Below are 7,945 nucleotides of genomic sequence, written 5' to 3'. Positions count from 1 at the left end.
ATCTCCCGCAGGTGCTTTGAAGTTGCAGCCGAGGAGTCGTTCGTGGCTTTTTGTGTGTTCGGGGATTCCCCTCTGTGATACCTATTTCCCTAGGGTCCCGCTGCTCCTCCTTCTCTGCAATGGACTTACCGCACGCCGTGGCCGCGGACACTCCAGACGGTGTAGACAGCAGGATCGGAGATCAAAGTATCACCAGCTGTACTTTTCAGTTTCGTCTGGATTACGTTCAATTTCATTGAGAAAACAAAGAGCAGGTATGGCTGGGGGAGGGCAGTGGGCCCAGGTAACATAAACTAGCTGTTAGCTTGTAGTTGGGGCTAAAATGAACTGATTAAAGAGCCAGGGGAGTTTAAACAGTTTAAGAGGGTAGATTGGGGGAGAAAACTCTAAGAATGGGAGCAGATGGCCATGGATAGAGTTGAGCAGCAAGGGAGCTTCCGAGGGAGGTTACAACCCAGGAGCCATCGATTTATATGTAATATATCCAAGTTTGCAGACGACACAAAGCTGGGTGGGAGTGTGAGCTGTGAGGAGGATGCAGAGAGGCTCCAATGTGACTTGGACAGGTTGAGTGAGAAGGAAAATACATGGCAGATGCAATGTAATGTGGATAAATGGAGGCAAAAACAGAAAGGCAGATTAATAACTGAACGGCGATAGATTGGGAAAGGGGGAGGTGCAGCGAGACCTGGGTGTCCTTGTGCCCCAGTCGCTGAAAGTAAGCATGCAAGTGCAGTGGGCAGTTAATGGTATGTTGGCCTTCTTAGCGAGGGGATTCGAGGAGGAGCAAGGATGTCTTGCTGCAATTATACAAGGCCTCGGTGAGACCACATCTGGAATATTGTGTGCAGTTTTGGTCTCCTTATCTGAGGAAGGATGTTCTTGCTGTGGAGAGAGTGCAGTGAAGGTTCACCAGACTGATCTCTGGGATGGCAGGATTGATGTATGAGGAGAGGTTGGGTCGATTAGGTTTGTATTTGCTAGAGTTTAGAAGAATGAGAGGGGATCTCATAGAAACCTACAAAATTGTAACAGGACTGGACAGACCCGATGCTGGAAGGATGTTCCCGATGGCGGGGGAGTCCAGGACCAGGGGTCACAGTCCAAGGATAAGGGGTAAGCCATTTAGGACTAAGATGATGAGGGATTTCTTCACCCAGAGAGTGGAGAACCTGTGGAATTCTCTACCACAGAAATCAGTTGAGGCCAAATCATTAAATATATTCAAAAAAGAGTTAGATATAGTTCTTAGGGCTAAAGGGATCAAGGAATATGGGGAGAAAGCAGGAACAGGGATGATCAGCCATGATTGTATTGATTGGCAGTGCAGGCTCGAAGGGCCGAATGGCCTACTCCTGCTCCTATTTTTCTATATTTCTAGAAGTACTGTTGTGGAAGGTTGCATCATCAGAGCAGATGCGTCGAAGACAGAGAAACTGGGAAAATGGAATGGGGTCCTTACAGGAGGCAGAGTGTGAAGAAGTGTAGTCGAGGTAGCTGTGGGAGTCAGTGGGCTTATAATGGATATTAGTAGACAGCCTATCCCCAGAGATGGAGACAGAGAAGTCGGGGAAGGGAAGGGAAGTGTCGGAGATGGACCATGTAAAGATGAGAGAAGGGTGGAAATTGGAAGCAAAGTTGATAAAGTTTTCCAGTTCGGGGCTGGAACAGGAAACAGCACCGATACAGTCATCAATGTACCCGAAAAAGATGTGGGGGAGGGGCCCTGAGTAGGTCTGGAACAAGGAATGTTCGACATATCTTACAAAACGACAGGCATAACTAGGACCCATGCGGCTACCCATAGCAACACCTTTTACTTGAAGGAAGTGAGTGGAGTTGAAGAAGAGGCTGTTCAATGTGAGAACAAGTTCAGCCAGGCGGACGAGGGTGGTGGTAAAAGGGGTTTCTATGGGTAAATCCCCTCTCAACGTCCTGCCCCTTACCTTAAATCTATGCCCCCTGGTTATTGATACGTCCACTAAGGTAAAAAGTTTCTTCCTATCTACCCTATCAATGTCCCTCATAATTTTATCCCCCCTCAGCCTTCTCTGCTCTAAGGAAACCAATCATAGACTATCCAGTCTCTCTTCATAGCTGAAATGCTCCAGCCCAGGCAACATCCTGGTGAATCTCCTCTGCACCCTCTCCAGTGCAATCACATCCTTCCTATAGTGTGGTGACCAGAACTGTACACAGTACTCCAGCTGTGGTCTAAGTAGCATTTTATACAGCTCCATCATAACCTCCCTGCTCTTATATTCAATGCCTCTGCTAATAAAGGCAAGTATCCCATATGCTTCCTAACCACCTTTTCCACCTGTGCTACTGCCTTCAGTGATCTATGGACAAGTACACCAAGGTCCATCTGACCCCTCTTTACTTCCGAAGGTCCTACCATCCATTGTATATTCCCTTGTCTTGTTAGTCCTCCCAAAATGCATCACCTCACACTTCTCAGGATTAAATTCCATTTGCCACAGCTCTGCCCATCTTACCAGCCCATCTCTATCGCCCTGTAATCTCCTCACTATTTGTGATACCACCAATTTTTGTGTCATCTGCAAACTTACTGATCATACCGCGTATATTCATGTCTAAATCATTAATGTACACTACAACAGCAAGAGTCCCAGCACCGATCCCTGTGGTACACCACTGGTCACAGACTTCCACTCACAAAAACCACCCTCGACCATCACCCTCTGCATCCTGCCACTAAGCCTGAAGGATGTGGAGGCTTTGGAGAGGGTACAGAAGAGGTTTACCAGGATGTTGCCTGGTTTGGAGATTGGTCAAGTAGGTAAGAGCCCATGGGATCCAGGGCAATTTGGCAAATTGGATCTAAAATTAGCTTAAAAGAACAAAGCTATGAGGAGAGGTTGGATAAACTCGGATTGCTTTCAATGGAATGACGGAGGTGGAGGGGCGACATGATAGAGATTTACAAAGTTTTGAGCGGCATGGACAGAGTGGATAGTCAGAAGCTTTTTCCCAGAGTGGAAGAGTCAGTTACTAGGGGACATAGGTTTAAGGTGCGAGGGGCAAAGTTTAGAGGGGATGTGCGAGGCAAGTTCTTTACAAAGAGGGTGGTGAGTGCCTGGAACTTGCTGCCGGGGGAGGTGGTGGAAGCAGGTACGATAGCGACATTTAAGAGGCATCTTGATAAATACATGAATAGCATGGGAATAGAGGGATACGGTCCCCGGAAATGCAGAAGGTTTTCGTTTAGGCAGGCATCAAGATCGGTGCAGGCTTGGAGGGCCAAATGGCCTGTTCCTGTGCTGTACTGTTCTTTGTTCTTTAAGCTAATTTTAGATCCAATTTGCCAAATTGCCCTGGATCCCATGGGCTCTTACCTGCTTGACCAATCTGCCATGTGCGACCTTATCAAAAGCCTAATGAAGTCCATGTAGACTACATCAACTGCTTTACCCTCATCTACACACAAAGTCACCTCATCGAAAAATTCAATCAGATTTGTTAGACATGATCTCCCCCTGACAAAGCCATGCTGACTATCCTTGATTAATCCCCACTTCTCCAAGTGGAGATTAATCCTGTCCCTCAGAATTGTTTCCAATAGTTTCCCTACCACTGATGTTCGACTCACTGGTCTGTAATTACCTGGTTTATCCCTACTACCCTTCTTGAATAATGGTACCACATTCGCTGTCCTCCTGCCCCCTGGCACTTCTCCTGTGGCCAGAGAGGATTTGAAAATTTGTGTCAGAGCCACTGCAATTTCCTCCCTTGCCTTACATAGCAGCCTGGGGTACATCTCATCTGGGCCTGGGGATTTAGCCACTTTTAAGCTCGCGAAAACCGTTAAAACCTCCTCCCTTTCAATGCTAATTTGTTCAACTATATCACACTGCCCCCAAAAAATAGGTGAGGCAGGGTTTCTGGGTCCGATCTGAAAGTCCTGGTCAAGGGGTGGTGGGGGGGGGGGGGGGGGGGTGGCGGGGGGTGGTGGGGTGGTTAGGCGTTCAGTCCAGGGGGAGGCGGGTCCCATGAGGTACAGTGATTCCCGGGGGCAGTCCTGCATGGGCCACGAATTACCCATGCAGGAAGGCCCCACCCAAGCCCTCAGGGAGGCTGCTTTATTTTCCAAGGCATTCTCCCTGCATGAAGGAGGTTCCCCCCGCCCCCACTCCCGCCACAGCGGCGGCAGGAAGAGGCCCTTAATTGGCCATCAATAGACCACTTCAGGGCCTCAATAGATGTAAATGGAAATGATATAGTCGGGATTACGGAGACATGGCTGCAAGGTGACTAAGGATGGGAAATGAACATCCAGGCATATTCAGTATTGAGGAAGGACAGACTAAAAGCAAAAGGCGGTGGAATTGCATTGCTGGTTAAAGAGGAAATTAACGCAATAGTGAGGAAAGATATTAGCTCTGACTTTGTGGAATCTGTATGGGCAGAGCTGAGAAACACTAAGGGGCAAATAACGTTAGTGGGGGTTGCATATAGACCCCCAAATTGTAGTGGTGATGTTGGGAATGGCATTAAACAGGAAATTAGAAATGCAGGCGATAAAGGAACATCTGTAAATTTGGGTGACCTTAATCTGCATATAGATTGGGCAAATCAAATTAGTCACTATACCGTAAAGGAGGAATTCTTGGAGTGTATATGGGATGGTTTTCTGGACCAATACATTGAGGAACCAACTAGAGAACTGGCTGGGTATTGTGTAATGATCGCTTCTCGGCCTTTTGGCTAAGATCAAGTGTAGTATCTGTTCTTATCAGTGCTTATTTGATTGAGAAGAGACCATGATCATTGCCTTTGATCCTGGGGAAGCTTTGAGTAAAATAGCTATAACCAATTTTCGAGCTTCGGGCCAGGGAGTGCGCAACACCGTTCGGGTGGTCGTGAAGGACAAGGAAGGAGATGCACCGGTCGATCGCACCTTCTTCATCAAGAAAATTCTCTTCGATTGCTGCGGATTTCAAGCGACGGACGTCTTCTGCCTGCAGGATTTCCCCAGCAGTGGATACTTCGACGTGACGTTCCAGAACGTGGCGGGATGCATCAAGTTCCTGAAGGCGTTCAAGGAGAAAGGGGACCGGGCGCCACTGTCGATCCTCACAGCGGAGCCGCTCTTCACGCGCTTCCGTCGCAACGGGACCGGGTGGTGACGATTCACCTCTACAACCCCCATGTTCCGGTGGTGGATGTACTCACCTTTCTCGCCAGGTACGTCGAGGTGGCCGGCAGCAGCATTGATGTCAAGGACCCCTTTGGGATCTGGACCAGCAAGCGGCAGGTCAAGGTGACCTTGAAGGTAGATCCCAGTGGAGCCATCATCCACCCTCCCTCCAGCTTCGCTATCGGGGGAAGTCGAGGCTTCTTGGTCTACGCTGGTCAGCCCAGAGTTTGCCGCACCTGTGGCAAATCTGGTCACATGGCAGCCAACTGCAGCATGGTTGTTTGCAAGAACTGCAAGGAGGAAGGCCATCAGACCAAGGACTGTAAGCAGACTAAGTGTTGCAATTTGTGCGGTGCGGCAGGCCATCTCTACAAGACTTGTCCCAAACGTTGCCTCAGCTGTGCTCAGGCGGCAAGGTCCAAGGATAGGCCGGGAGAAGGTTCGACGAAGACGTTCGCTGTCCGAAAGGAGACCAGCAACCTTCTCCGCAGTGAGGAACTTCAACCTGAGAAGGAAGGGGAGGCAGCTGAAACCAACGACCCAGCACCTACCCAGCACCCGGAAACCCCTCCTACACAGACAGAATCAATGGAGGAGGAGGCAGCAGATGGACAAACAGGTCAGTGGCAAGTGGTCCAGAGGAAAACCACAAAGAAAACACATCCCAAAGCCACCACCCAAACCAGTGGCAAGAGGAGGCTCTCTTCTGAATCAGACTGCAACAACTCCTCTTCACTGGGCGGGGAAATGCTGGAACGACAGCCCCTTCAAAAGAGGCGGCAGAACTCCAAGATGGATGATAAAGCATCCCAGCCCCCGGGCACTGGAAGCTGTGATGGGCCCGGCGGGCCCCAACCCCAATTCCCCACACGTAACGACATGGCCAACGCATCTCAGCTCCGGGACACCGGGAGCAAAGACACGTCTGGCGCACCTGAGCTCCGGGAGACCGGGAGCTGTGATGTTTTCGAGGAGGAACAGATGGAAGCAGCTGAGGACAACCCAATCCTCTCTGCCTACAAGATCCCCCCGATGTCACCCGAGCGGCACAAACCCTGCATGAAAAATCAGGAGGGGTTTCTGAGTCCAACCAACGTGAAACTGCTTGCGCATACGATGGGTATGCAGGAACATCCCGAAGGACTGGGACTAGCGAGGACAAATGGTATGGGAAGCAACAACTAATTTTTAGTAAAAAATGGGTGTAAGAATTGCTTCCATTAATGTGCGTAGCATTAAATCTACTACGCGATGTGTTTCAACCTTGGATTACCTTGCCAAGGTCAAAGCTGACCTACTGTTTCTGCAGGAGTGTGGAATACCACACCTCAGCACCTACAGGCAGTGGTCGCGATGGTGGTCCCACGGGCCATCGATCTGGTCGGGGGGTAATGACTGCCGTTCCTCCGGCCTGGGTATTCTGCTGCGGGGAGGTAACTTCACCATCTCCGAAGTTAAGGAGGTGGTGGGCGGCCGCCTCCTCGTAGCAGACGTGATGTACAACAACGCTCCGCTCCGGTTGATCAACGTGTACGCCCCGGTACAACGCAGCGAGCGGCTGACCGTCTTCCAGCAGCTCCCACTGCTGCTGGCGACGTCCAGGCCGGTCATCCTAGGCGGTGACTTCAACTGCATCATCGATGCGGCTGGACGATCCGGCAGTGACGACAGCAAACTGGACGCTACGTCCAGATTCCTAATAGAAACAGTTAAAGATGCCAAACTGCACGACGTCTTCAGCAAACCTGCAGACGGAGCGCAGCGCAGATACACATGGTCAAGATCGGACGGGTCTGCCCGTTCCAGGATTGACTTCCTGTTTGTGTCCCGTGCTGTCATGGTCGGATCCACCGACGTCAAGCCGGTGTTCTTCTCCGACCACTGCCTCTTACTGGCCGACTGTCACTTACAGGACGACCAGCGGGTTGGCAGAGGGACGTGGAAGCTCAATGCGACACTGCTGACCCCAGAGAACGTTGAGGAACTCAAAAGGGATTACAATGGTTGGAGGACCGTGAAACCCCTCTTTGAGTCTCCAGTTCACTGGTGGGAAGCGATTAAGGAGAACATCAAGAGGTTCTTCATCCACAAAGGTGTTCAGAAGGCGAGAGAGAGACAGAGGGAACTGTCCCGACTCCAGAAAATTATGCAAAATCTACTCCGGTTGCAGTCAATGGGGGTCGAGGTCAAGGAGGACCTCCAAGAGGTGAAGAGCCAGCAGGCCTCGCTCTTTGCCAAGGAGGCCTCCAAGATCATCTTCCGGTCCAGAGTCCGCTCCATCGAGCAGGATGAGACGTGCTCGCGTTACTTCTTCCAAAAGGTACACAGAGAGAGCTCTGTTATCAGCAGCCTGAAGGAAGAAGATGGCTCGGTAACGTCTTCGCAGTCCGACATACTAAGGATCAGCAAATCCTTTTATGCTGGGCTGTATGACGCGAAGCCCACAGACAGCAGAGCCTCCCAGTCCTTCCTGTCATCTATCACAGAGGTCTTAGATGACAGCAGGAGGGAGAGACTGGACAAGCCGTTAACTCTGGACGAGCTGACAAAGGCCGTCCAGTCTTTCGAGACGAGTAAAACTCCCGGGAGCGATGGCTTACCGGTCGAGTTGTACTCGGCCCTGTGGGACTGGATCGGCCCGGACCTGCTGGAAGTATACGAGAGTATGCTCCTGGCCGGCAGCATGTCAGAGACCATGAGAAAAGGCATCATCACCCTCATTTACAAGCAGAAGGGGGAGAGGGCAGAAATCAGAAATTGGCGGCCCATCTCACTGCTTAATGT

At 50.6% G+C, this 7,945-nt stretch overlaps 1 pseudogene; it reads left to right on the top strand.

Moving 5' to 3' along the window:
* Positions 1–4,708: 4,708 nt before the first annotated feature.
* On the top strand, positions 4,709–4,816 carry LOC137354711 (U2 spliceosomal RNA; annotated as a pseudogene).
* The last annotated feature ends 3,129 nt before the right edge of the window (positions 4,817–7,945 follow it).

Source organism: Heterodontus francisci, chromosome 41 (genome assembly GCF_036365525.1).
Source record: "Heterodontus francisci isolate sHetFra1 chromosome 41, sHetFra1.hap1, whole genome shotgun sequence".
In the NCBI taxonomy this organism is placed as follows: domain Eukaryota; kingdom Metazoa; phylum Chordata; class Chondrichthyes; order Heterodontiformes; family Heterodontidae; genus Heterodontus; species Heterodontus francisci.
The sequence above is the reverse complement of the archived record's forward strand: the minus strand, read 5'-3'. Positions and strand labels throughout refer to the sequence as shown.